This window comes from Musca domestica, unplaced genomic scaffold, assembly GCF_030504385.1.
Source record: "Musca domestica strain aabys unplaced genomic scaffold, Musca_domestica.polishedcontigs.V.1.1 526, whole genome shotgun sequence".
Classification (NCBI taxonomy): domain Eukaryota; kingdom Metazoa; phylum Arthropoda; class Insecta; order Diptera; family Muscidae; genus Musca; species Musca domestica.
This window is the reverse complement of record NW_026712352.1, coordinates 131,708-158,917: the sequence shown is the minus strand read 5'-3', so window position 1 is coordinate 158,917 and position 27,210 is coordinate 131,708. Positions and strand designations below refer to the sequence as shown.

General features: G+C 33.3%; 1 long non-coding RNA gene across 1 annotated transcript in view; it reads left to right on the top strand.

Moving 5' to 3' along the window:
* Window positions 1-287: 287 nt before the first annotated feature.
* LOC131805384 (uncharacterized) overlaps window positions 288-27,210 on the top strand; it is an 85,312-nt gene continuing 58,389 nt past the window's right edge. The window contains exon 1 of the long non-coding RNA XR_009343667.1: window positions 288-847. This is a non-coding gene — a long non-coding RNA (uncharacterized LOC131805384). The remainder of the gene's footprint in view (window positions 848-27,210) is intronic.

Below are 27,210 nucleotides of genomic sequence, written 5' to 3'. Positions count from 1 at the left end.
TAAAAAGTCGCTAAAAAATCCATAATTAATTTCCAACATACAATTTAAATGAAACGACAACTCTATGACACTTCCACCACTTTTGAGTGGTGGATTAACTCTCACCTTCTCTCTCTCTCTCTCTCGCTCTGAGTGGTTGGTTTGAGTGCCGTGAGAGCTTTGAAGTTACTGTTATTAACAGCCACACTTCGTTTGTTGTTGTTGCACTTAGCATGGCCAATGAAACTAAAACAAAAACAAACAAACAAACAACCCAGCCAACAACGTGTTGCTGCTTGCTGCCTGTTGCTCGAATGAAAATAGACTGGAATTCAAATATTTAGTTTTAAAACGAGTTTTAAAGCGAACGGTTGTTTGTGGCGGACGGTTGTAAAATATTTTTTGTTGTTTTCCTGTAATTTTACGTTTGAAACTTTGCTCCAGCCAGCGATATTGCGGGATTAAATAGTTGAATAAAAAAAAGAAAAATTGAAAAAAAAAAAAAAATAAAAGAAAAAACAAAACGAAAAAAAAAAGAAATGCGAAATTTAATGAATGTAAATTAAGAAGAGAAAAAAAAAGAAAGAATTAACGAAGTGCGAAGTAAATAATAACAGAAATTAAAGCCAAACAAGTTATTGCACAAATCAGCAGTTTTTTTTTCTGCTGGAGGTGGTGAAGAAAAAGTTAAAAAAAAATTAAAAATTGAAATATTTGCAGTGAGAAAAATTAATATTTGTTAGTAAAACGAAACAAATAAAAATAATGAAATTTCTTTTTTAATAAAAAGAAATTTTGAGATTTATAAAGTGAAAAAAAATTAGAAGGAAAGGAGAGAAGAGAAGAAAAGCAACAAACGTAATTAAAGGTGAATGTCATAAATAATTATAAAATTTTGTAAAAGTTTCATTTAAAAAATAAAAGTTTTTTTATAAAAACAACAATAAAGGGATTAAACCTGACCAGTTCGCAACAACAAAAAATATAATAAAAATATATATAAAATAACAAAAAATTATAAAATTAAAATTAATAAATATAATATTTTTTTATAAAACAATAATAATGGGATTAAGCCTAGCTATTTTGCAACAACGAAAAATTATTATTATTATTATTTTTTTGTAATTTGCAACAAATTTGATATTGTTGTTTATTACATTAATTTTTGAGCCTGTGTTTGTGTGTTTGTTTTAATTGTTTGTCATTTAAATGAGATGACGATTTAGAACAGCTGACTGAAACAGTTAAATGAAATGTTATTAACAGAGAACACCAGCGAGAGAAATTGCTGGACTGCAGAGTTGCCAAAGTGGTTATAATAAAATACACCCAAATAAACGAAGAAAAAAGGACCCAATTTATTTAAATAAAATGTATATTTAAATAAAATATTTTTAAAGAATATTATTTCTAAATATTATTTTTTCCTTTTTTTTTTTTGAAAAAATTAATTTTTTTTTTTAAAAACCCAATATTTTTTTTTTCTTAAAAGTGCCAAAAAATTAAAAAAAAAACATATTTTGAAGAACCAGAATCATGGATTTATGAAAAAAAAAAAAAAATGTTACAAGACCCCTAGCGAGGTTTTAGCAAGAAATATTGGTCTAAGTTTTGGTATAGCACCCATATAACACTACCCGAGATATTCGGTATTTCCAGGATTTTCGCGACATTATTCACCGGATTTGCGTCAAATTTCATATTTGAAGTTCCTAATGTATACTGCAGCCTATGGAAGAAAAATACTTATCCAGCACCACGTCTTCGTATAGCCCCAATATAAAGGTTTTTATTTGAGCGGTATTTTTCGACGGATTTCTTTTTTTTTAATTTTTTATGTTTTTTTCCGATTGGTTGAGGGTATAAAAAGTTTTTTTGTGAAACCCTACATTTGGACTTTTGACAAACAACGTGGAAAAATGGGAGGTACTGTTGTGTGGGGTCTATATCAATTAGTGGACCTGTGGCGAATATTTTTTGCAGAATGAGAGCAGACCTTTCAAGAATCCCAAATGTCAAGTTTTAGCTAATTTGGTTGGAAATTTTGGCAGAAACCATTAAAATACCGAAAATCTGAAGGGTATCGTTATATGGGCGCCACACCAATTAGTGGACCTGTAGCAAATATTTTTTCGCTGAGAGGGAACACACCTACCATGAGCCTCAAATGTCAAGTTTCATCTAATTTGGTTGGAAATTGTGGCGGAAACCTTCAAAATACCGACAATTGGGAGGTACACTTCTATGGAGGCTATACCAGTTAGTGGAGATAAATTGATCATTTTTGGCAAAGATATAAAGGACCTGCCAAGAGCCCCAAATGTCGACTTTCAGCTAATTTGGCTTGAAATTGTGGCAGAAATCTTCTAAATACCAAAAATCGGGAGGTACCTTTCTATGGGGGCTATAAAAATTAGTGAACCTGTTGCGGATATTTTTTGCAAGGAAGGAACAGACCTTTCAAGAATCCCAATCGTCAAGTTCCACCTAATTTGGTTGAAAATTGTGGCAGAAACCTTCAAAATACCGAAAATCGGGTGGTACCGTTATATGGGAACCATGCCAATTGGTAGACCTGTAGCGAATATTTTTTTCAAGGATAGAACAGACCTATCGAGAACCCAATTTGTCAAGTTTAAGCTACTTTGGTTGGAAATTGTGGGAGAAACTTTAAAGTACCGAAAATCGGAAACTGCCGTTCTATTGAGGCTATAGCAACTAGGGGACTTGTAGCGAACATTTTTGCTAGGAGAGAACGGATCTACCAAGAGCCTCAAATGTCAATTTTCAGCTACTTTAGTTGGAAATTGTGGCAGAAACCTTTAAAATACCGAAAACCGGGAGGTCCTGTTCTATGGGGGCTGTACCATTTAGTGGACCTGTAGCGAATATTTTTTGCAAGGTGAGAACAGACCTACCAAGAACACCAAATGCCTAATTCCACCCAATTTGGTTGGAAGTTGTGGCAGAAACCTTAAAAAAGCCAAAAATCGGGCGGTCCTGTTCTATGGAGGCTATACCAATTAGTGGATTTGTTGCGAATATTTTTTGCCGAAAGAGTACAGACCTTCCAAGAACCCCAAATGTAAAGTTCAATTAGTGGACCTCTAGCGATTTTTTTTTTTTTTGCTAGGAGAAAAAAGCCTTACCAAAAACCCTGCACATAAAATTTCTAGCTAATTTGTTCGGAGATTGTGGCAGAAACCTTCAAAGCACCGAAAATCGGGAGGTACCGTTCTATGGGAGCTATACCAATTAGTGAAGCTGAATTGATAATTTTTGGCAAGGATATAAAGGACCTACCAGGTACCCCAATTGTTAAATTTATTTGGCAATTGTGGCAGAAACCTTCAAAATACCGAAAATCGGAAGGGTGGCGTTATATGTGCGCCACATCAATTAGTGCACCTGTAACGAATATTTTTTGCAAGAAGAAAACAGACATACAAAGAGTCTCAATAGCCAGGTTTCAGCTAATTCGTTTGGAAAATGTGGCAGAAACCTTCAAAATACCGGATGTCGGTAGGCATCTTTATATGGGGGCTATATAAATTCGTGGACCTGTAGCGAATGTTTTTTGCAAGGAGAGAACCCACCTGCCAAGAACCTCAAATGTCAAGTTTTAGCTAATTTGGTTGAAAATTGTGGCAGAAACCTTCAAAATACCGAAAATCGGAAGGGTACCGTTCTATGGAGGCTATAACAATTAGTAAAGCTGAATTGCCATAATAGAAAGGACCTACCAAGAGCCCCAAGTGACAAGTTTCAGCTACTTTGGTTGAAAATTATGGCTGCAAAAACTTTAAAATCGGGAGGTACGATTTTATGGGGGCTATACGTGAACCAATATAACCCAGTTTCAATGCATATCCTCCATTTTATGGTGGAGGGTATAAAAACACATTTTTCTAAGAGCCCAATATTTGGTGATTTTATTTTATTTTTTTGATTTTTTTTAAATATTTTTGAAAAAAAACGTGGGGGTCAAAGGATGAGGATTTCAAAAAAATTATTTTTTTCGAGGGTTGAAATACTTCTTTTTTTAACCCAGGGCAATGTGGATTTTTTTAATAAAAAACATTTTTCACAACATGGCAACCCCTATGCTAAGCTGCCAGAAGGTTGTCGTTTGTGTGGCAAAACCTCAGGTTCGTTTGTTCTTGTCCGCCAGTCTTAGTTCCCAACATTGCTGGTGTTGTTGTTATTATTGTGGTCAAATATTTTTTTATTGTTGTTATTCTTGTTGCTGGTCAAGTTTCTGTTTTATGATCTGCAGTTGGAGTTTTTCTCTTTATCATATTTTTTCTTATTTCTTTTTTCATATTTGACGCATTAAACCGTTATAATTGTAATTCTCTAAGCTTCTAAAAAGATCGCGCTATCTTTGCATTACCATATGTTCTTAATCTAAATTTTATAATGGATTTCGTATTTTTTTATTTCTTTGCTTTGAAAAATTTAGAATGGAGGATGGTTGAATGTTGAGCAATACAGACGAAACAAATTAAAATGAAAAATTGGACCAAAACAAATTTTGTCATGAGTGCAGAACTTATGCTAATTTTATTTCATAATTTGTTTGATTTATGGTTTTTTTGCGAGGCAAAGTCATCAAAAATTCAGACTGAAGTCTAAAAACAAAATAATGCAAGTGAATATTTGACAAAGCAAATTAAGCATTTGTCATTAACAAATTATAAAAAAACGGAATAACCACAAAAATCTGTCCTCAGTTTTTGAAAAGATAATTTTTCAAATAACAAATGATTTGTGTTAATTTTTTCTTATATATAAAATAATGAGAAGTCGATTCTAAATTTCCAAACTCAATTTATTTCACAAAGCTACACAAATTATTTTCAAAATTATGGCTAATGGCTGACGAATACTCAAAAACCTACAAATTTTGTCATAATTCAGTAACTATCTTCCTTTGCTAATATCTCGGGTAATTTAGGAGCTACAAATATCCAGATACACATAACTTCAATAGAAGACCTTCGTTTTGAAACTCCTAACATTTCATTAGGATACTCTGAGAGTTTTAAAAGTTATGGCCTCATTGAGTGGGACACTAATTGCAATTGTGGGTTCTAGAAAAAACTAAGCTTGAATTAAAATAAATTTTAAAAATGTTGCAAAATTTTTCAGCAGATTGTTTGCACAGAATTCTAAGATCAAACGTCTAGTCTTTCAGAATCAATTTATTTTGCGAAGCTACATCAACTATCTCCGAAGTTATGGCCTCTGGAAGAAGTTTACTCAAAAGTTCGAAAAATTTAGCATTTTCGGTACCTGCCTTCCTTTGGCTATATCTTGGGTAATTGAGGACCTACAAATATCCCGATACCCATTTCCTCAATTGAAGACCTTCAATTTGAAATTCTTAAAATTTCATCAGGATACTCTGAGAGTTTTAGAAGTTATGGCCTCATTGAGTGGGACACTAATCGCTGTTGTGGGTTCTAGAAAAAAACTAAGCTTGAATTAAAATAAATTTTAAAAATGTTGCTAAAAATTTCAGCAGAAATTTTGCATGGAATTCTAAGAGCAAATGTCTTACCTTTCAAAATCAATTTATTTCACGAAGCTACATCAACTATCTCCGAAGTTATGGCCTCTGGAAAAAGATTACTCAAAAGTCCCAAAAATTTAACATTTTTCCGCACCTGCCTTCCTATGGTCATATCTTGGGTAATTGAGGAGCTACAAATATCCAGATACACATAACTTCAATAGAAGACCTCCGTTTTAAAACTCTCAAAATTTCATCAGGATACTCTGAGAGTTTTAGAAGTTATGGCCTCATTGTGTGGGACACTTATTGCAGTTGTGGGTTCTAGAAAAAACTAAGCGTGAATTAAAATAAATTTTAAAAATATTACAGAAATTTTCAGCAGAAATTTTGCACGGAATTCTAAGAGCAAATGTCTTACCTTTCGAAATCAATTTATTTTGCGAAGCTATACCAACTATATCCAAAGTTATGGCCTCTGTAAAAAGATTACTCAAAAGACCAAAAAATAGCATTTTTCTGCACCTGCCTTCATTTGGCGATAACTCGGGCATCATAACAGCTAATCACATCTGGAGTGACACCTGCAGAGAGAAATGCCTCCTCTTTTAAATGCTGTTCATTTCAAAAAGATAGTCAGTCAGGTTTCGAAGATATGAGCCCATGAAGACGACCCTATTTACACATCTGAGCTCTTGAAGAAAATTAAATATTTAACAAAATTTGCTTTTCAAATTTTTGTTAAAAATTTTAAGAAAATTATTGGGCAGAATTTTGAAAACTAATACATTTTCTTCTAGTATCGATTTACTTCGTGGAAATATACCGATTTTTGACGATGTTATGGCCTCTGGAAGAAGATTACTCAAAAGTCCCAAAAAATTTAAAATCTTTTCGCACTTGCCTTCATTTGGCAATAACTCGGATATCATGGCAGCTAAATACGTACGGATTGGCAACAGTAGGGATAAATGTCTCCTCTTTTAAATTCTGTTTATTTCAAACAGATAACCAGTCAGGTTTAGGAGATATGAGTCCATGAATGTGAACCGCATTGCACATCTGAGCTCTTGAAGAAAACAACTAAACAATAACATTTTATTTTCAAATTTTTACAATTGTTACAGAAAGATATTTTCCTCAACTTTCCAAAGACAAATAAGAACTTTTCCAAAATCAATTTATTTCGTGAAAATATTCCAATATCTGCCGAAGTTATGACCCCTAGAAGATGATTACTCAAAAAGGAAAAACAATTTACATTTTTCAGCGTCTCTCTTCTTTGGGGTGTATCTCTGGTAATATCGGAGATAAATATATCAGAATTGAGTATGCCGGCGAAGAATATATGCTCTTTCCTATGCCTATTATTTTTTTGAAATAGCCTATCAGGTTTAGGAGATATGAGCCCATGAATATAATCCTTATTATAAATCTGGTCCCTTGCAGAAAATGACTAGTTAAAAAATATTCATTTTGAAAATTTTGTAAAAAATTCAGACAAAATTATTGAAGAAGATTATGAAAAGCTATGTCTGTTCTCTCCACGTCACTTTATTTCACAATAAAATACCGATTAATATCGAAGTTATGGCCTCTAGAAGATGATTACTCAAATAGGCCAAATATTTTACATTTTTCAGCGTCTGTCTTCTTTGGGCCATATCTCCGCTAATTTCAGAGATAAATATCTCCGAAAACGCAGTTATAAGGAGGAATGACACATCTTTCACAAACTGGTCTATTCTTTAGGATATGCAGTATCGCACTGACGTTATAACTCCAATAGTAGGACTAGCACTGCGCACCTGAGATCTTACAGAAGGAAAAAACGTCCAAGATTTTTTATTTTCTAAAATTTTACAAAAGGTTTCGGTGGAACTTTTGTTACGAATTTTAAAGTAAGGTATCTGCTCTTTCAAAATCAATTTATTTTACGGAGATATACGAATTGATTCCAAAGTTATGACCATTAGAAACTGATTACTCAAAAATGTTAAAAAATTTATGTTTTTTAGCGCATGTCTTCATTTGTTCATACCTTTGGTAATTAAAGAGATATAGTCGTCAAATGTGTCACCATTAATATGGAAGATCTAATCTTTCAAATATCGATGTTTTCTGGTAGATACTCAGTCAGTTTAAAAAAAGATATAGCCCCAGGAAAGAGACCAACTCTGCAATCCTGAGGTCTCATAAAAAAAGATAATTTAAAAAAAATATTATTTTTAGAGTTTCACAAAAATTCTCCAGCGAAACTTTTGTTACGTACTCGAAAGCGACATATCTGCCCTTTAAAAATCAATTTATTTCAGGAAGTTATATAAATTTCTTCTGAAGTTATGGTCAGCAGAAAGCAATTACTTAAAAATGACCAAAAATGTATGTTTTTCGGCATATGTCTTAATTTGTTCATATCTATGGCAATTAAGGAGATACAGATATTAAATATGCCGTCGTTAATGTGAAAGATCTCCTCTTTCAGATGCTGGTCTCTTCATGCAGCTACGTAGTCAGGTTCGGAAGATATGACCCCAGAAGATTAATCTCTATTCCACATCACGCGTAGTTTTAAAAAACTGTCATTCAGTAAAACTCAATTTTAAATTCTTGAAAGAATTTTCAAGCGAAACTATTATTGGCGATTGGAAACTTATATATCTCCTCTTTAAAAATCAATGCATTTCATGTGTGTATTCCTAGTATTTACGAAGTTATGGCCTCTGGAAGATGATTACTCAGACAAACGGAAGAATTGATATTTTCAAGGTAACGACTATCGGAAAAAGTTTAAGAGGCTATGGAATATACTTTGAGGTTCTGTCGACTATAGTTCGAGAGAATATCGAGTATGGTTCGAGAAGCTCTCAAATTTAGTTTAAAATACTATCGAGTATTGCTCTTGAGACCATCGAATATAGTTCGAGAGACTATCGACTATAAATCGACAGACTATGGATCATGGTTCGAGTTTAGTTCAAAACACTGTCGAGTATTGTTCTAGAGACTATCGATTATAATTCGAGAGACTATCGATTATAATTCGTGGGACTATCGAGCAGGGACTATAGAGTGTAGTTCAAGAGACTCTCGGGATAATCAGTACACTATCGAATACAGTCCAAGATACTTTAGTTGAGTTCAGTTTGAGAATATTTTTCGAGAGACTATCGAATATAATATGAGAGACTATCGAATATAATTTGAGAGACTGTCGAATATAGTCGGAGAAACTATCGAATATAGCTCGAGAGACTATCGAATATAGTTCGAGAGACTATCGAATATAATTTGAGAGACTATCGACCATAATTTGAGAGACTATCGAATATAACTCGAGATACTATCGAATATAATTTGAGAGACTGTCGAATATAGTCGGAGAAACTACGAATATAGCTCGAGAGACTATCGAATATAGTTCGAGAGACTATCGAATATAATTTGAGAGACTATCGAATATAATTTGAGGGACTATCGTATATAACTCGAGAGACTGTCGAATATGGTCGGAGAAACTATCGAATATAGCTCGAGAGACTATCGAATATAATTTGAGAGACTATTGAATATAGCTCGAGAGACTATCGAATATAGTCCGAGATACTATGGAATACAGTCCGAGATACTATCGAATATAGTCCGAGATACTATCGAATATTGTCCGAGATACTATCGAATATTTTTCGAGAGATTATCGACTAAAGTTCGAGAAACTATCGAATATAACTCGAGATACTATCGAATATAATTTGAGAGACTATCGAATATAATTTGAGGGACTATCGAATATAGTCCGAGATACTATCGAATATTATTCGAGATAAAATATCGAATATAATTTGAGAGACTATCGAATATAGCTCGAGATACTATCGAATATTGTCCGAGAGATTATCGACTACAGTTCGAGAAACTATCGAATATAACTCGAGATACTATCGAATATAATTTGAGGGACTATCGAATATAGTCCGAGATACTATCGAATATTATTCTAGAGAAAATATCGAATATAATTTGAGAGACTATCGAATATAACTCGAGATACTATCGAATATAATTTGAGAGACTATCGAATATTTTTCGAGAGATTATCGATTAAAGTTCGAGAAACTATCGAATATAACTCGAGATACTATCGAATATAATTTGAGAGACTATCGAATATAATTTGGGGACTATCGAATATAGTCCGAGATACTATCGAATATTATTCGAGAGAAAATATAGAATATAATTGAGAGACTATCGAATATAGCTCGAGAGACTATCGAATATAGTCCTAGATACTATCGAATATAGTCGGAGATACTATCGAATATTGTCCGAGAGATTATCGACTATTCGAGAGACTATCGAATATAATTTGAGGGACTATCGAATATAATTTGAGAGACTATCGACTACAGTTCGAGAGACTCTCGAATTAGAAAGACATACAATACAGTTCGAGATACTGTAAAATAAGTGTTCTCCAGAGGAAATTAACTTATTTTTAATAAATATTTTTTTTTTTTCAAATTAAGGGAGAATAATTGCATGCTAAAAATATATATTAAAAATATATGACGTCACAACATAAACGAATTAAAAATAAATTTCCCGAACTCCATTCAGTTTGAAGTGCGTCAAATAAAAACTGGGTTTTTTTGGCCTTAATAATTCACACAAGGAAAAAATAAATTCGATTAATTTATGAATTAAATCAATAAATAAATAAATTAACAAAACAAAAAATATATGTTATAAAGTGAAGATACCAGAAAATCTAAAATATATTATTCACACATTAAGCAAACGTGAGGAAAAACAATTTCCAAAACTAGGAAAACCTTTTTTTTCCTCCAACAAAATATGCCATAAATAACATTTATTTTACTTCACATTGATGCACATACTCGCATATCATACCAAAAATAATTTATTCATATTTTTTTTTTTTTGTTTTTATTGTTGTTATTATTATTATACTTGGCATATTAACAACGTGTCGCTGAAGTAACTGCACTGAAATTTAAGTACTCGAGTGAAAAAAAAGTGAAAAAGTAAATCGAAAGAGGAAAAAAACACAGTGGTGTGGTGGTAGGGTAGTCACAGTATTGTTTTCGATAGCCGCCCGCCATGGGCTGTTGTGCAAAACGCCATGCCTCTTGCAACCCATATTGTCAGTTGACATCCGAGGAATACGATCTACTTTTGCATGTATATATTACAGTCACAGTGGGACAGTGGTTCAAAAATTGGGAATTGCAAATAATATGAAATTAAAAAAGATTTTTGGTTTTATTGCCATTAATCAGGAAGTAACCCTGGTCTAGAGGGCGGGTAAGTCTATGGGGAATTTCTTAGAAAAATCACGTCTGTGAAGAGAATCCTTTATGGAATCTACATCAAGTGGGCGCAAAATTCTCCATAGAAAATCTTAGAGAAAAAAACCGTTAAAAAAATCTGAAGATTTGATTTTGCAGGGAAAGACTTAAAGGAATCCATATATAGAGGGCGGAGAGCTCTTCAAAGCTAATTTTAGAAAAATCTGCATTCAGAGAAGGCATAATACTCTCAAGAAGAGTTTTACAAATCCAAATCTGGGAAGCGAAGAATTTTTGAAAAAAATCTTAGAAAATTCTACATTGAGCGCAGAGAATTATCTCTCAAGAAAATCTTAAAAAAAATCTCGTCTGGAGGGCCAAAAATTCTCAGAAAGAAAATACATCCAGGGGAAAATATTTAACTACTTTCCGGAGGGTTAAAACTTCCCCCAAAGGAATTGTTAAAAATTCAAATCTTGGTCGACAAGAATTCAATAAAGTAAAACCCTAAAGAAATTCATGGCTCGTCTGGAGAGCAGCCAATTGTTCTATGAAGAAAATTTCCGTCTAGAGAGCCAAAAATTCTTAGAAAAAATCCAAAATAAATTCAGAAGAAAATATTAAAAAAAAACTGCATTGCAAAAGGTTCAAAAATAATTGAAAATTTACTTCTTGTTGAGACAAGAACAAAATGCAATAAAATAACACCTCAAGAAATTCACATCTAGAGGGCTTATTATATAACGAAAAAATCCAAGAAACGTCTAAAGGGCCAATTGTATAAAGAAAATCGACTAGAAGTCAATAAAGAATCCTCATCTAGAAAACAAAAAAATTCAGAAAAAAAATCCTAAATAAAAATCCGAGAGAAAATATTTAAAAAAAATCCATTAAAAAATCAGAGGAGTTTCACGTATAGAGGGACGATTGTTCTATGAAGAAAATACACCAGAAGTCAATACGGAATTTTGCATTTAATTTCAGTAGAAAATCCTAAATTGATCCACGTCTAAAGGTCGGTAATTCTCCGAGAATTCTCTCAAGAAATTCACATCTAGAGGGCTTATTATATAACGATAAAAAATCCAAGAAACGTCTAAAGGGCCAATTGTATAAAGAAAATCCACTAGAAGTCAATAAGGAATCCTCATCTAGAAAACAAAAAAATTCAGAAAAAAAAATCCTAAATAAAAATCCGAGAGAAATTATTAAAAAAAAATCCCTTAAAAAATCCGAGGAGTTTCACGTATAGAGGGACGATTGTTCTGTGAAGAAAATACACCAGAAGTCAATACGGAATTTTGCATTTAATTTCAGTAGAAAATCCTAAATTGATCCACGTCTAAAGGTTAGCAATTCTCCGGAGAAGGCTAACAATAATTTGGAAATCCACACCTAGAAGGCCAATAATTTTATGGCAAAATCCCAAGGAACTTTTCGCCTAGAGCTCAAATTTTCCTATGAAGAAATTCAGCAATAAATCCGCTTTTATTTCTCCATAGAAAGCCTAAAAAATACATTCGAAAAAATGCATAATTAAAAACTTCTGTAAAAAAAAAATTCTTCAGAAATTCACATCTAGAGGGCCATTATTTCTAATAAAAACTGTTATAAATTCAGATCTAGAGGGCAAACAATAATACGAACACATTTCTCAAAAAACCGCCTTCTAATTCCTTAAGAAATTCTCATCAAGAGGGTAATTAATAATATGAAGAAAATAATAATAAATCCACATCTAGAGGGACATGCATACATTTAAAAATCCACGGCTAGATGGCCAATAATTCTGTATGGAAAACGCTTAAGATAGCATGTCGATATTTAATTCAAAAATGTTTAAGAATACCGTGTGGATATTAAAAAAAATTAAGAAATCCACATCTAGAGGGCTAAAATTAAAAAAAAAAAATAAATATTTGAAAAATTCGGATGTAGATGACTAATTATTTCTTGAAAAGAAAACTACTTTTAGAAATCCCCATCTAGAGGGCCAGTATTAATGTGAAGAAAATCTTTAATAAAACCAGATTTTCGTTCAATGAAGAACATTTAAAAAAAAATGACCTATAGAGGGCCAATAATTCAATGAGGAAAAGTCATAAAAAATTCACCTAAAGAGGGAAACAGTCCAAAGAAAAAAACTTTTGACAAATCCCCGTCTAGAGGGCCAATAATTTTTATAAATTTACATCTAGAGGGCCGATAAATCAGTGAAGATTATTTCAAAGAAATTCACTTGCAGAGGGCCTATTATAAATTTTTAGATTGTCGACAAGTTTTAGAAGAAACTACCACAGAAACTCATATATAGAGGATCAATAAATTTATTAACCCACTTCCAGGGGGGCGATGATTTTCCTAGAAAAATTTCAAAAAAAAAAAAAAAATTGTAGATAGAGGGCCTACAATCCAATGGCTAGAGGTCCAAAAAAAATTAGAGAAAATAATATTTGGGGAATTCAAATCCAGAAGGCCAATAATCCACTTCTAGATGGCCAATAATTTTTCTACGATAACCCTCTTCTAGATGACCGATTATTTTTCAATAAAAATCGCAAAGAAATTCATATGTAGAGGGCCGAATTCCTTACAAACTCCGTGGCTAAAGGGCGAATAATTCATAGAAGACAATTTTTAAGAAATTCAATTCAAGAAGGCCAATTATGCACCCTCAATCATTTTGCTATGAAAATCCCCGAAAAAAGCATTCGTAGAGAGCCGAATTTCTTAAAAAGTCCGCGAAATTCCAAATTTTTATAGAACATAATATTAAGGAAATTCATTTCTAGATGGCCAATAATTTTTTTAATAAAATCCCAAAAAAATGCATATATAGGGGACCAAATTCCTTAAAAATTCCGCGGTTAGAGGTCCAATGGTTCAAAGAAATTCACTTCTGTGAGGCCAATAATTTACTACCGACCACCTAAGGTAGTCTTGAGAGTCAGATTTAGAGAGTCACTACCTTTATGAAAGCAATCCTTATGAAATTCATGTGTAGAGGGCCAACAATTCAGTATCAGAAAACTCTTAAGAAATCCAAATCCTATGGGACAAAAATTCACGTGAGACTTTCACGTGAAAGTCTCTGAGAAAGGTACGCATGGTGTATAAATATTTCACTAAATAAAATCCAGAGGGCGCTAGTTCACTGTAAAAATCCTTGATGGAGATGTGAATTTATTAATGATTTTCTTCAGTGAATAAGCTCCCTCTGTATTTGGATTTTCCAAGAAATCCGCAGCCAGAGGGACAATAATTCACTGAAAGATTTAATTGGGGGCAATTCACGTCTAGAAGATTTATTATTATATAAAGGATATCCCTTAAAATCACATCTAGAGGGCTATTAATTCTGTAAAGCATATCCCTGAGAAATCCAGATGTAGCTGGGGCCTTAATTCAATTTAAAAATTCGTTAAGAAAGAAAATCCTTAGGAATCTCACGTCTAGAGGGCGCTCAATAAGTGTGAATTTATAATCGATTCTCTTCAGTGAACTAGCGCCCTCTAGACGTGGATATCTCGAGAATTTTCTTTAGCTAATTATTTGCATACCAAAGCTAGTTTTCTTAGAGATTTTCATCAAAAATCTCTCCACCCTCTACACGTGAATTTTTTGACCCTCTGGATGTGGATTTCAGAAAAATATTTTTCATTAAATTGTTCGCCACCCTAGATATGAATTTTTTTAAGGGATTTCATTTATAGAGTTTATGTTTGTTTTCTTAATGAAAATCCTAAAGAGAATTACTTTCAGTTAACCAATGTTTCGTTATAGAGAATTCTTAGAAAATCCAGACCTAGAGGGCGCTCAATAAATTTGAATTTATAAAAGATTTCCTCCAATGAACTAGCACCCTCTAGACTTGTATTTCTCAAGGGTTTGCTTTAGCGAATCATTTGTACACCAAAGGTAGTTTTTCTGCGGATTTTCATCAGCAAAAACTATCCACCCTCTATACCTCTAAGTGTGGATTTTCGAAGGTTATTTTTTTCCTTTGGCCCTCTAGATAATTTTTTTTTTTTGGATTTTGTTTTTTACAGAGCTAATGGCCCTGGCAGAAAAGCCCTAGATATTCCATATTCCGAGGCCAAGAAATTCACTCATAGAGGGCGCTAATACCCCACGGAAAATTCTTACGAAATTCACATCTAGTGGGCCGATGATTTTCTGAAGAGAATTCCTAAGAAATCTACGATTTAGAGGACTATAAGGAAAATCATTGAGGCATCTTTGCCAAAAATAATCTTAGGATAATTCTTTTTTTTAAATTCACATCTAGATGGCCTATCATACTTAAGAATTTTTTTCTTTGCCTCTCTAGACAATTTTTTTTCAGATTTGATGGCCCTGGCAGAAATGCCCTAGATATTCCACATTTCGAGGTCAAGAAATCCACTCATAGAGGGCGCTAATGCCCCGCGGAAAATTCTTACGAAATTCACATCTAGTGGGCCGATAATTTTCTGAAGAGAATTCCCAAGAAATCTACGTTTGGAAGACTATAAGGAAAATCATTGAGGCATCTCTGCCTAAAAAAAAATTTAAATAATATTTTTGTAAAATTCACATCTAGAAGGCCTAGCATACTTAGGAAATAGAGAGCCAATTATTGTTCTGGTGGGAGTCAATAATTTTATGAAGAAAGTCCCTCACAGACCCTGTGGCTCGAGATCCTGTAATTTTGTTATGAAAATATTTATGAAATCCCCGTCTAGATGCCGCTAGTTCTCTGGGGGAAAATTCTTATGGAAATTTCAATTCTAGAGGGCGGATAATTCTCTGATACGAATTCTTTAGAAATCCACATTTATAAGAAATATCCTTGAGACATCTCCGTGAATCTCAAATATTTTTAAGGATTTTTAAGAAATTGACATCTAGAGGACTAATTAAACTTAGGAGATTCCTTTATAAGGGGCCAATTTTGTTGTGGGAGTCAATAATTCTATGAAGAAAATCTCTCAGAAATCTGTGGCTAGAGGGTCATTTATTTTCTGGAAAAAATCTCAAAATCCCACTTCTAGAGGTCGCTATTTTTCTGGAGAAAATTATTACAAAAGCGACCTCTACAGACCGATAATTGTTTGATCAGAATTCTATAGAAATTCACATATAGAGGACTCATAATTTTATTGAGAAAATTCCTGAGGTATCTCCGTTTATAAATTCCGAAAATGTATAGAGGAATTTTTAATGAAATTCCATTTATGCTTTGGAAATCCTCCTATAGAGGGTCAATTTTTTATGAAGAAAGTCCCTCACAAACCTGTGCCTAGAGATCCTGTAATTTTATTATGAAAATCTTTATGAAATCCCCGTCTAGAGGTCGCTAGTTCTCTGGGGGAAAATTCTAATGAAGAAAGTCCCTCACAAACCTGTGACCAGAGACCCTGTAATTTTATTATGAAAATTTTTATGAAATCCACTTCTAGAGGTCGCTAGTTCTCTGAGTCAATAATTTTATGAAGAAAGTCCCTGACAAACCTGTTGCTAGAGACCCTCTCATTTTATTATGAAAATCTTTATGACATCCACTTCTAGAGGTCGCTAGTTCTCTGAGTCAGCAATTTTCTGAAGAAAATCCTTCACAGACCCTGTGGCTAGAGACCCTGTAATTTTATTATGAAAATCTTTATGAAATCCACTTCTAGAGGTCGCTAGTTCTCTGAGTCAGTAATTTTCTGAAGAAAGTCCCTCACAAACCTGTGGCTCGAGATCCTGTAATTTTATTATGAAAATCTTTATGAAATCCACTTCTAGGGGTCGCCAGTGCTCTGAGTCAGTAATTTTCTGAAGAAAGTCCCTCACAAACCTGTGCCTAGAGACCCTGTAATTTTATTATGAAAATCTTTATGAAATCCCCGTCTAGAGGTCGCTAGTGCTCTGAGTCAATAATTTTCTGAAGAAAGTCCCTCACAAACCTGTGCCTGGAGACCCTGTAATTTTATTATGAAAATCTTTATGAAATCCACTTCTAGAGGTCGCTAGTTCTCTGAGTCAATAATTTTGCGAAGAAAGTCCCCCACAAACCTGTGGCTCGAAATCCATTAATTTTATTATGAAAATCTTTATGAAATCCATTTCTAGAGGTCGCTAGTTCTCTGAGTCAGTAATTTTCTGAATAAAGTCCCTCACAAAACTGTGCCTAGAGATCCTGTAATTTTATTATGAAAATCTTTTTGAAATCCATTTCTAGAGGTCGCTAGTGCTCTGAGTCAGTAATTTTCTGAAGAAAGTCCCTCACAAACCTGTGGCTCGAGCTCCTGTAATTTTATTATGAAAATCTTTATGAAATCCACTTCTAGAGGTCGCTAGTTCTCTGAGTAAATACTTTTATGAAGAAAGTCCCTCACAAACCTGTGGCTGAGACCCTGTCATTTTATTATGAAAATCTTTATGAAATCCACTTCTAGAGGTCGCTAGTGCACTGAGTCAGTAATTTTATGAAGAAAGTCTCTCACAAACCTGTGGCTAGAGATCCTGTAATTTTATTATGAAAATCTTTATGAAATCCCCGTCTAGAGGTCGCTAGTTCTCTGAGTCAGTAATTTTCTGAAGAAAGTCTTTCAAAAACCTGTGGCTAGAGACCCTGTAATTTTATTATGAAAATCTTTATGAAATCCACTTCTAGAGGTCGCTAGTTCTCTGGGGGAAAATTCTTATGAAATTTCAACTCTAGAGGTCTGATAATTCTCCGATAAGAATTCTTTAGAAATCCACATTTATAAGAAACGTCCTCCTGGACTGAACACCTAGCTTCCTTTAGCCTTGAGGGCCAATAATTGTTTATTCCTGCTGTCACCACAGTGCCACAATTTTTTCCCCCTCTGTGTGTCCGTGTCTTGAGCGTGTGTTGTCACATTTGTCACAGCTTGAGTGTTTTGTCGTTTTAGGGTTCTCCTTTTATTTTTTATTTATTTTTTTTTTTTTGCTATTTTTTTACAATTCACTGAGTCTTCAATAAATCAAGTTTTATAACATCTTCTCGGATTTCAATACTTTTTTTTTTTTTGGTTTGCCATTCGCTCACCATTATTATGGTACTGCTGTGCTTCAGTATTAGGGGGCTGGGGGAGGAGAGAAAAACCTTTGTCCACTCAACCTGACAACACTTCAAAATGTAATCAAAGTTTGATGGATTTTACGCTGAAATAAAAAAGAAACAAAATATTTGTTTATAAATAATATGACGTTTTTTTTAATGCCTTGCTACTTATTTTATTTCACTATTTAGCAACGGAACGGAACAAATTATCATTCATTTGAAATAATAAAAAAAAACGAAAAATTTGTGAATAGCTCTCGAAAAATTTTTGCAAAAAAAAAAAAAAAAAAAACACAATAACTTGAAATCGTATCGAATTAAAACCTGTATAGAAAACCCAACATAAAAACATTTTCTTTAGAAGCCAATAGCCAGGCGGTCGGCAGGTAAGCAGAGTGCAAATAAAAATAAAAAAAAAAAAATAAAAAAAAAACTTCCGCTTCAGCTGGCAGCTTACTTGGTGGATTTTTGTGTCTCAATGTCTCAATTTTTTTTTTTTTTTTTGTTCAAAAAAAATATTTTTTGGCATATTTCACGTTTTCCGCCAATTACTATTTTTCCACGTTTTCTGTGTGTGTCTCTATTTTACATAAGTTCGACTTATAACACTGTGGGTGGCTGGTTGGTTTGGGAGCAAAAAAATTTTTTTTAAGCAAAAATTTCGTTTTTTGGTGCTTTAGCACGCAATTGAGACATTTTCATCCGCCCATTCAGCGATGATGCAAGTGCTTTGGTAATTAAAAAAAATCATTTTTTTTTTGCCAGACATTTTTATGACAATGTATATGTTTTGTTTTTCAAAAACTAAGACAGAAGGTTATTGGGAATTCAAATATTTGAGAATTAAAACAAAATATAGGTGAGCAATAATTTTTAAAATAAAGCTTAAGAAATCGACCTTATGTAAACAAAAGTTCTCCAAAGAAAAACACTGAATATTCCAATAGTCCACTCTTTGAAGAAAATCTTTAAGAAATCCACTTCTAGAGGACGCTAATTCTCTAGGGAAAAATTGTGCGAAATTCACCTCTAGAGGGTCGACAATTCTCTAAAGAGAATTCTTCATAAATCCACTTCTAGATCTATGCAAAAAATCCCTAGATATTCCACATTTCGAGGCCAAGAAATCCACATATAGAGGGCGCTAATACCCCAGAGAAAATTTTACGAATTTCAGAGGAATTCTCTAAAGAAAAACCCTAAATATTCCAATATTCTACTCTTTGAAGAAAATCTGTGAGGGGAAAATCTCTGGGGAAAAATTTTACGATATTCACCTCCAGAGGGCCGGCAATTCTCTGAAGAGAATTCTTCTTAAATCCACGTCTAGAGAGAACAATAATCTGTGCAGAAAAGCCCTATATATTCCACATTTCGAAACTAACAATTCCGCGTATTTTGGGGGCGCTAATACCCCGGAGAAAATCTTTAAGAAATCCACTTCTAGAGGACGCAAATTCTCAAGGGAAAAATTTTACGCAATTCACCTTTAGAGGATCGACAATTCTTTAAAGGAAATCCTTCTTAAATCCATGTCTAGAGAGAACAATAATCTGTTCAGAAAAGTTGTAGATATTCCACATTTCGAGGCCAAGAAATCCACATATAGAGGGCGCTAATACCGCGAAGAAAATTTTACGAAATTCACAGGAAATAAAATTCTCTAAAGAAAAATCCTAAATATTCCAATATTCCACCCTTTGAAGAAAATCTGTAAGAAATCCACTTCTAGAGGGCGCAAATTCTCTAGGGAAAATTTTTCCGCAATTCACCTCTAGAGGGACGACAATCCTCTAAAGAGAATTCTTCTTAAACCCACGTCTAGAGAGAACAATAATCTGTGCAGAAAAGCTCTAGATATCCCACATTTCGAGGCTAAGAATTCCACTTATAGAGGGCGCTAATATCCCGGAGAAAATTCTTACGCAATTCACACGAAAAAATTATCTAAAGAAAAACCCTAAATATTCCAATCTTTGAAGAAAATTTGTAAGAAATCCACTTCTATAGGGCGCAAATTCTCTAGGGAAAAATTGTACGAAATCCACCTCTAGAGGGCTAACAATTTTCTGAACAGAATTCTTTTAAAATCCACGTCTAGAGAGAACAATAATCTTTGCAGAAAAGCTCTAGATATTACACATTTCGAGGCCAAGAAATCCACGCATAGAGGGCGCTAATGTCTCGGAGAAAATCTTTAAGAAATCCACTTCTAGAGGACGCTAATTCTCTAGGGAAACTCTTGCGAAATTCACCTCTAGAGGGCAGACAATTATCTAAAGAGAATTCTTAAATCCACGTCTAGAGAGAACAATAATCTGTGAAGAAAGGCTCTAGATATTCCACATTTCGAGGCCAAGAAATCCACATATAGAGGGCGCTAATACCACGGAGAAAATTTTTTATGAAATTCACAGGAAAAAATTCTCTAAAGAAAAACCCTAAATATTCCACTCTTTGAAGAAAATCTGTGAGAAATCCACTTCTAGAGGACGCTAATTCTCTAGGGAAAAATTTTACGAAATTCACCTCTAGAGGGCCAACAATTCTCCGAAGAGAATTTTTCTTAAATCCACGTCTAGAGGGAATAATAATCTGTGCAGAAAAGCTCTAGATATTACACATTTCGAGGCCGAGAAATCCACATAAAGAGGGCGCTAATACCCCCGAGAAAATTCTTAAGAAATTTTAAGGAAAAACTTATCTAAAGATAATCCCTGAATATTCCAATATTCCACTCTTTGAAGAAAATCTTTAAGAAATCCAATTCTAGAGGGCGCAAATCCTCTAGGGAAAAAATTTACGAAATTCACCTCTAGGGGGCCGACAATTCTCTGAAGAGAATCCTTCTTAAATCCACGTCTAGAGAGAACAATAATCTGTACAGAAAAGACGCAGATATTCCACATTTCGAGGACAAGAATTCCACATATAGAGGGCGCTAATATCCCGGAGAAAAATTTTATGAAATTCACATCTAGTGGGCCGATGATTTTCTGAAGAGAATTTTATTATGAAAATCTTTATGAAATCCACTACTATAGGTCGCTAATTCTCTGAAGAAAATCCTTTTAAAATTTCAACTCTAGAGGCCTGATAATTCTCTGATAAAAAATCTTAAGAAATCCACGTTTGGAGGGCGTGTTATTTTACAAGAAAAGTCCTTGAGACATCTCCGTAGACCTAAGGTTTTTTAAAGAATTTTTATGACATTGACCTCTAGAGGGGCAATTATACATAGGAAATCCCTATTCAGAAAGTCAATTATTTTTCTAGGAATCAATAATTTTTTGTAGAAAGTCTTTCAAAAATCTGTGTGTAGAGGGCCATTCATTTTCTGAAAAAATCTCAAGAAACCGCTTCTAGAGGTCGCTAATTCTCTGGAGAATTTTTTTTTTAAAATCCAGCTCTACAAATCGCCAATAATTTAAGCAGGATTTTATAGAAATTCACATATAGAGGGCTCATAATTGTATTAAGAAAATCCCGGAGATATCTCCGTCTATGAATTCCAAAAATGTGTGGAGGAATTTTTAATGAAATTCTATTTATGCTTTGGAAATTGTTCTGAAAGTCAATAATTTTGTGAAGAAAATCTCTCAGAAATCTGTGGCTGGAGAACTTGTAATTTTATTAGGGAAATATTCAGGAAATCCACTTCTAGAGGTCGCTAGTTCTCTGAGTTTTTTTAGTTTTCTCACGAAATTTAAGCTCTAGAGGGCTGATAATTCTCTGATAAGAATTCTTTAGGAATTCTCTAATAATTCGTTATAAATTCTCTGATAAGAATTCTTTAGGAATCCACGTTTAGAGAAGAAGTACGTTCACAAGGAGAAAATCTTTTAAGAAAATTATTATGAAATTCACATCTAGAGGGTCCATGGAAGTCAAATGGCTCATAACTGTATATATGGAAAATCCATAAATTCTTTATACGACATTCACATCCAGAGGGCCAATATTCCTTAGGAAATCCAACGATAATTCTTCGCCGAAGAAAAATCGTCAGAAATCTATTTCTAGAGGGCGGTAATTCTATGGAGAAATTTTTTTACGAAATTTTAACTCTAGAGGGCCAATAATTCTTCTGGGGCCAGATTTCAACTCTGAAGAGAATTCTTTAGAATTCCACGTTTATAGGATCTATAATTTTATAAGAAAAAAATCCTTTAGAAATCCAGAAATTCTCTAAAGAAAATGGTTATGAAATCCACACCTTGAGGGCATATAAGTCTTGGGAGAAATCCCCCACAAAAAAAATCACATCTAGGGGTCGCTATAAATTTTTTGATAATGGCAGGGGCATACACCTTCAGTAAAAAATTCACACCGAGGGGTCACTATATATTTTTTGATAATGGCAGAGGCATACACCTTCAGTAGACCGATAGGAAAAATCCTTTAGACATCCAGAAATTCTCCAAAGAAAGTGGTTATGAAATCCACACCTTGAAGGCAGTCTTTGGAGAAGTCCTCCCAAAAGGAAAATTCACATCTAGGGGTCGCTATAAATTTTTTGATAATGGCAGGCATACACCTTCAGTTGACCGATAAGAAAAATCCTGTAGAAGTTCAGAAATTCTCCAAAGAAAATGGTTATGAAATCCACAACATGAGGGCATAAAAGTCTTTGGAGAAATTCCCCCCAAAAAGAAAATTCACATCTAGGGGTCACCATAAATATTTCGATAATGGCAGGCATATACCTTCATTAGACCGATGCAGTAAAAATTTTTAATTTTCAGGGGATCGATAAATTTGAGCAAAAAATTTATTAAAAATCCATATTCAGAGGGCCGGTACATTTTATTAAAAATATTTTAAAAAAATCTCCATTCAAAAGCCCTGGACATTTAATTTAAAAAATTATTAAAAACTCATATTCAGAGGGCACTTTGTTTCAGAAAAAAAATCAAACCCTCCTGGGGCCGATTAATTTGAGTAAAAAATTTTTTAAAATTTCGCATTCAGATGGCTGTTGGGTTTCAGCAAAAGAAAAAAAAAAAAACAAAGTTTAAAAATCCTCGTCCAGAGGGCGCCCCAGTTATTTAATTTAAACAATGATTAAAAATTCATATTCAGAGGACGCTTTTTTCAAAAAAAAAAAAAATCTCGAAAAAAATCTAACTCTCGGGGCCGAATAATTTGAGTAAAAACTTGTTTAACATTTCACATTCGGAGGGCCGGTGCGTTTCAGGAAATGAGAAAACATAGTTTAAAAGTCCAAGTCCAGAGGGCGCCCCAGTTATTTAATTTAAAAAATAATTAAAAATTCGTATTCAGAGGGCGCTTTTTTCAAAAAAGAATTCTTGAAAAAATCAAACTCTCTGGGACCGATTAATTTGAGTAAAAAATTGTTTAAAATTTCACATTCAGAGGGCTGGTGCGTTTCAGCAAAAGAAAAACATAGTTTAAAAATCCACGTCCAGAGGGCGCCTCATTTTAAAAAAGGCTCATGTGTCTGAAATGCACGAATGTCGAATTCTTGTAGGTTCTGCCTAATCAACTTCAAGTTATATCAATTGAGTCTGAATTTCCAGATACCTGGGAGGCAGAATTTTGGTCCTTTGACCAAAAAAATCAACAAATTCCCAAAAAAAAAACTAAGATTTCTTCAAAAAAATTTTTTTTTAGTCCTTCGACCAAAAATACAACCTTTTCTCAAAGAAGCTAAGATTTTTCGGACAATTTTTTTTCACTCAATTAATTTTGTGATACTTAACTACTTCTAAAAAATTTTCCAGCGTACCACATATCTTGCCCCATAACCTGTCCATTTGTTTCTCTCTCTCTCAATCGCATCGATTTGAAAAATAAAAAAAATTCAATTTTTTTGTGCGATTGTTTTTCGAAAACACCACTTGAAGCTGCTTCGCTTCGCATGGCCCATAGTTTCACTTGGCCCAAAGAACATGTTAGCCTTGTAAAGATTTATCAAACCGGGCTTGTAAAAAAACTAGAGATTTGCATACGAATGAATTGACCGGCTATTGTAAATTGTATTCAGCAAAATGTAAATTTGCTACGAGAATATGCGGTTCGATTAGGCAGACACGGCTGGACAGACAAAGTGATTTGAAGAAGAAAAAGAAAACAACAAAAACAAACTTAATTAAAAAGGCCGCTTAATAATGAAGCGATGACTAGCAAGTGAAAGACAGGTTAATAGCTTTTCTTTGGTAGTGGACGGACGGAATTTTATTAATTGAGTTTTGAAAGACAGCAGCAGGCGGAAAATTGATAGCAGGTCAAAATTGTTAAAAAACAAATATTCTTGATTGGCCATAATTATATGTTGTCTTCAAAAAATTGATTAGGTCCATGGATTTTGGGTTTCAGCCGAATAGCTCGTGCCAATAAGTCGATTGTGTGGAAATTAAAAAAATACGGGTCATATTTATTTAATAAAATAATTTTCAATTTTTCTATAAACAATTTAAAATAAAATATTTCAATTTTGTGTGCTCATATTCTTGCCTTCAAAATAAAATTAATTTATTCAAAATACGCCACCTACTTCAGAAGTTATGGTTCCAAAAAGATAATTACTAAAAATACGATAATTTTACACTTTTTTGCGCATGCGCTTAGGTAGGCATAAATCAGCAATTACTTTATAAATTTAAGTAAATTTCTCCCAGTATTCTGAGGTTGATTCCCTCTTTCGAAAAATATAATTGTCATAGAAATACTCATTCCGATCCTCAAGATTTGACCCCATAAATAGGACACACATTTTAACCTATTGACATTATTATATCCGTTTATTATTCAAACATTTTTGTAAATTTCGAAAACATTTTAAAGAAATTATATAAATAGTTTTCCTTAGCTATAAAGCGACGGATCATAACTTTTAGGATCAGTTTATTTTTTTGAGATACATGGAGTACTTCGGTATTTATGGACCCTAGAAGATAATTACTTAAAAAGGGAAAAATTTTGGGACTTTTGCGCACATAGTTTTATGTTGTCATAAGTCGATACATATGACATTCACATATGTAATTTTCTGATGGTTAAAAGAGAAAGATCCCTATTTTCAGTGATTGGAAATATTGTAGAGATTCCCATTCAGAATCGAAAGTTATCACCCATGAATGGTATCAATATTGTATTTCTTTGGTCTGAGAAAAATACGATTTTTGACTATATATTTTCCAAGTTTTAAACAATTTTTTAGTAAAACAGTTGCAAATCTTATTCATTTATGTAAAGCGGGAGGTCCATTCTTTCCAAATCCGTAAAGTTCATTAAGATATTCGGAGTACTTCAAAAGTTATCGGTCCTAGAAGACGATTACTCAAAACGATCAAAAATGTGGCTCTATTTCGCACATGAATCTCTTTGGTCATATTTCGGTAACTACAACAATCAAATAGACAATTTTTTCACAGAATAAAGACAAAGAGTCCTCTTTTGTTGAAAATTGACATATTATAGCATTTCTCAGTTAGTACCCGAAAATGTGATCCCAAGAATGGGACTATAGCTTTGACACAGTGGTTCTCAAATGACATCATAAGTAATGACAATGTTTGTCAATTTTTGATAAGGATTCTTAAGAAAATGGTAGATACTTCAGTTTTTTTATTAAAGCGGGAGTTCCATGCTTTCGAAATTTGTATATTTTATTGAGATATCTCGTCATATTTGGAAGTTATAGTCAGTGCCAGAAGATTACTAAAAACGCAAAAAAACTTAACATTTTTTGGGACCCATATTCATTTTCCCATATTTCTGTAATTATAGAATTTAAATATTCTATTTCGGGGTAGTTTAAAGAGCAAGATCCTTGCTCTCAAATATAAAAGATATTACGACATTTCTCATTCAGAAGCAAAAAAAAAAAAAATGGGAAAATGGGATCCTTGCATTACTTCGAAGGTCTTAAAAATATAGCCATTGTTTAAGAAACTTGCAAATTTTAAATAGAATTTCTCAACAAATTGGTAAAGCTTTATAGATTTTTCGAAAGCCAAGGGGTCTTATATTTCAAAATCTGTAAATATTTTGAAGATAAATTGTTTCATTCGGAAATTGTAGGCTCCAGAAGATTATTACTCAAATAGTCCAAAAATTTGTTACTTTTCAGTGCATGTATAAACTTAGCCATATTTTTGGTAGTTTTGCAGTTATGTATTATTAGTTTTTCCGGTTTAAGTAAGAGGATCTGCTCTTTCAAGATCTGCATTTATTCAAGAGATACTCAGCTGCTGTCCAAAAATATGGCACCATATGTGGGTCTGTCGCCATACAAATTAGGCCATGAAAAATATAATCGGTTAATGCTAGTTTCTTGCGACTTTTTTCAAACTTTTCATGTGTAGTATGCCAATGTTGCCCCTCATTGTAAAGCAGAAGAACTGAGCTATTCAAATCAGCTAATTTTGTGAGGATGCATTGATTATTTTTAAACTTGTGGCCCCTAGATGGCGTTTACTCAAAACAATAAAAAATATAACACAATTTTGCGCATGCGCTTCTTGAGCCATATCTCCGGCAACTTTGCATATACATATATTTCTACTTTTTTAGTTAAGTAAGAGGATCTGACTTTTCAAAATCTGCACTTATTAGAGCGATACTTCGCTGCTGTCAAAAAATATAGGACCTCAAGTGAGTCTGTCGCCATACAAATTTGGTCATGAAAAATATAATCACTTAATGTTAGTTTCTTACGATTTTTCTCAAACTTTTCACGTGTAGTATGCCAATGTTGCATATTTTTGTAAAGCTGAAGAACCGAGCTATCCAAATCTGCTAATTTTGTGAAGATACATTGATTAATTTTGAACTTGTCGCCGCTAGATGGCGTTTACTGAAAATGATAAAAAATATACCCCGATTTTGCGCATTTGCTACTTGAGCTATATCTCTGGCAGTTTTGCAGTTACATATATTTCTACTTTTTTATATAAGTAAGAGGATCTGCTCTTTAAAAATCTGCACTTATTAGGAAGATACTTCGCTGGTGTCAAAAAATATGGCACCTTAAGTGGGTCTGTCGCCATTGAAATTTGCCAATGAAAAATATAATCAGTTAATGCCATTTTCTTGCGATTTTTCTCAAACTTTTTACCTGTATTATGACAATATTGCACCTTATTGTAAAGCTAAGAAACCGAGCTATCCAAATCAACAAATTTCTTAAAGGTACATTGATTATTTTTAAACTTATGACCGCTAGATGGCGTTTACTGAAAACGATAAAAAATACACCAAAATTTTGCGCATGCATTACACGGTCTATATCTCCGGCAATTTCGTAGTTACATATATATTTTTTTTTTGTTCTGAGTAAGCAAGAGAATCTACTCTTTCGAAATCTGGCCTTAGTATAGGTA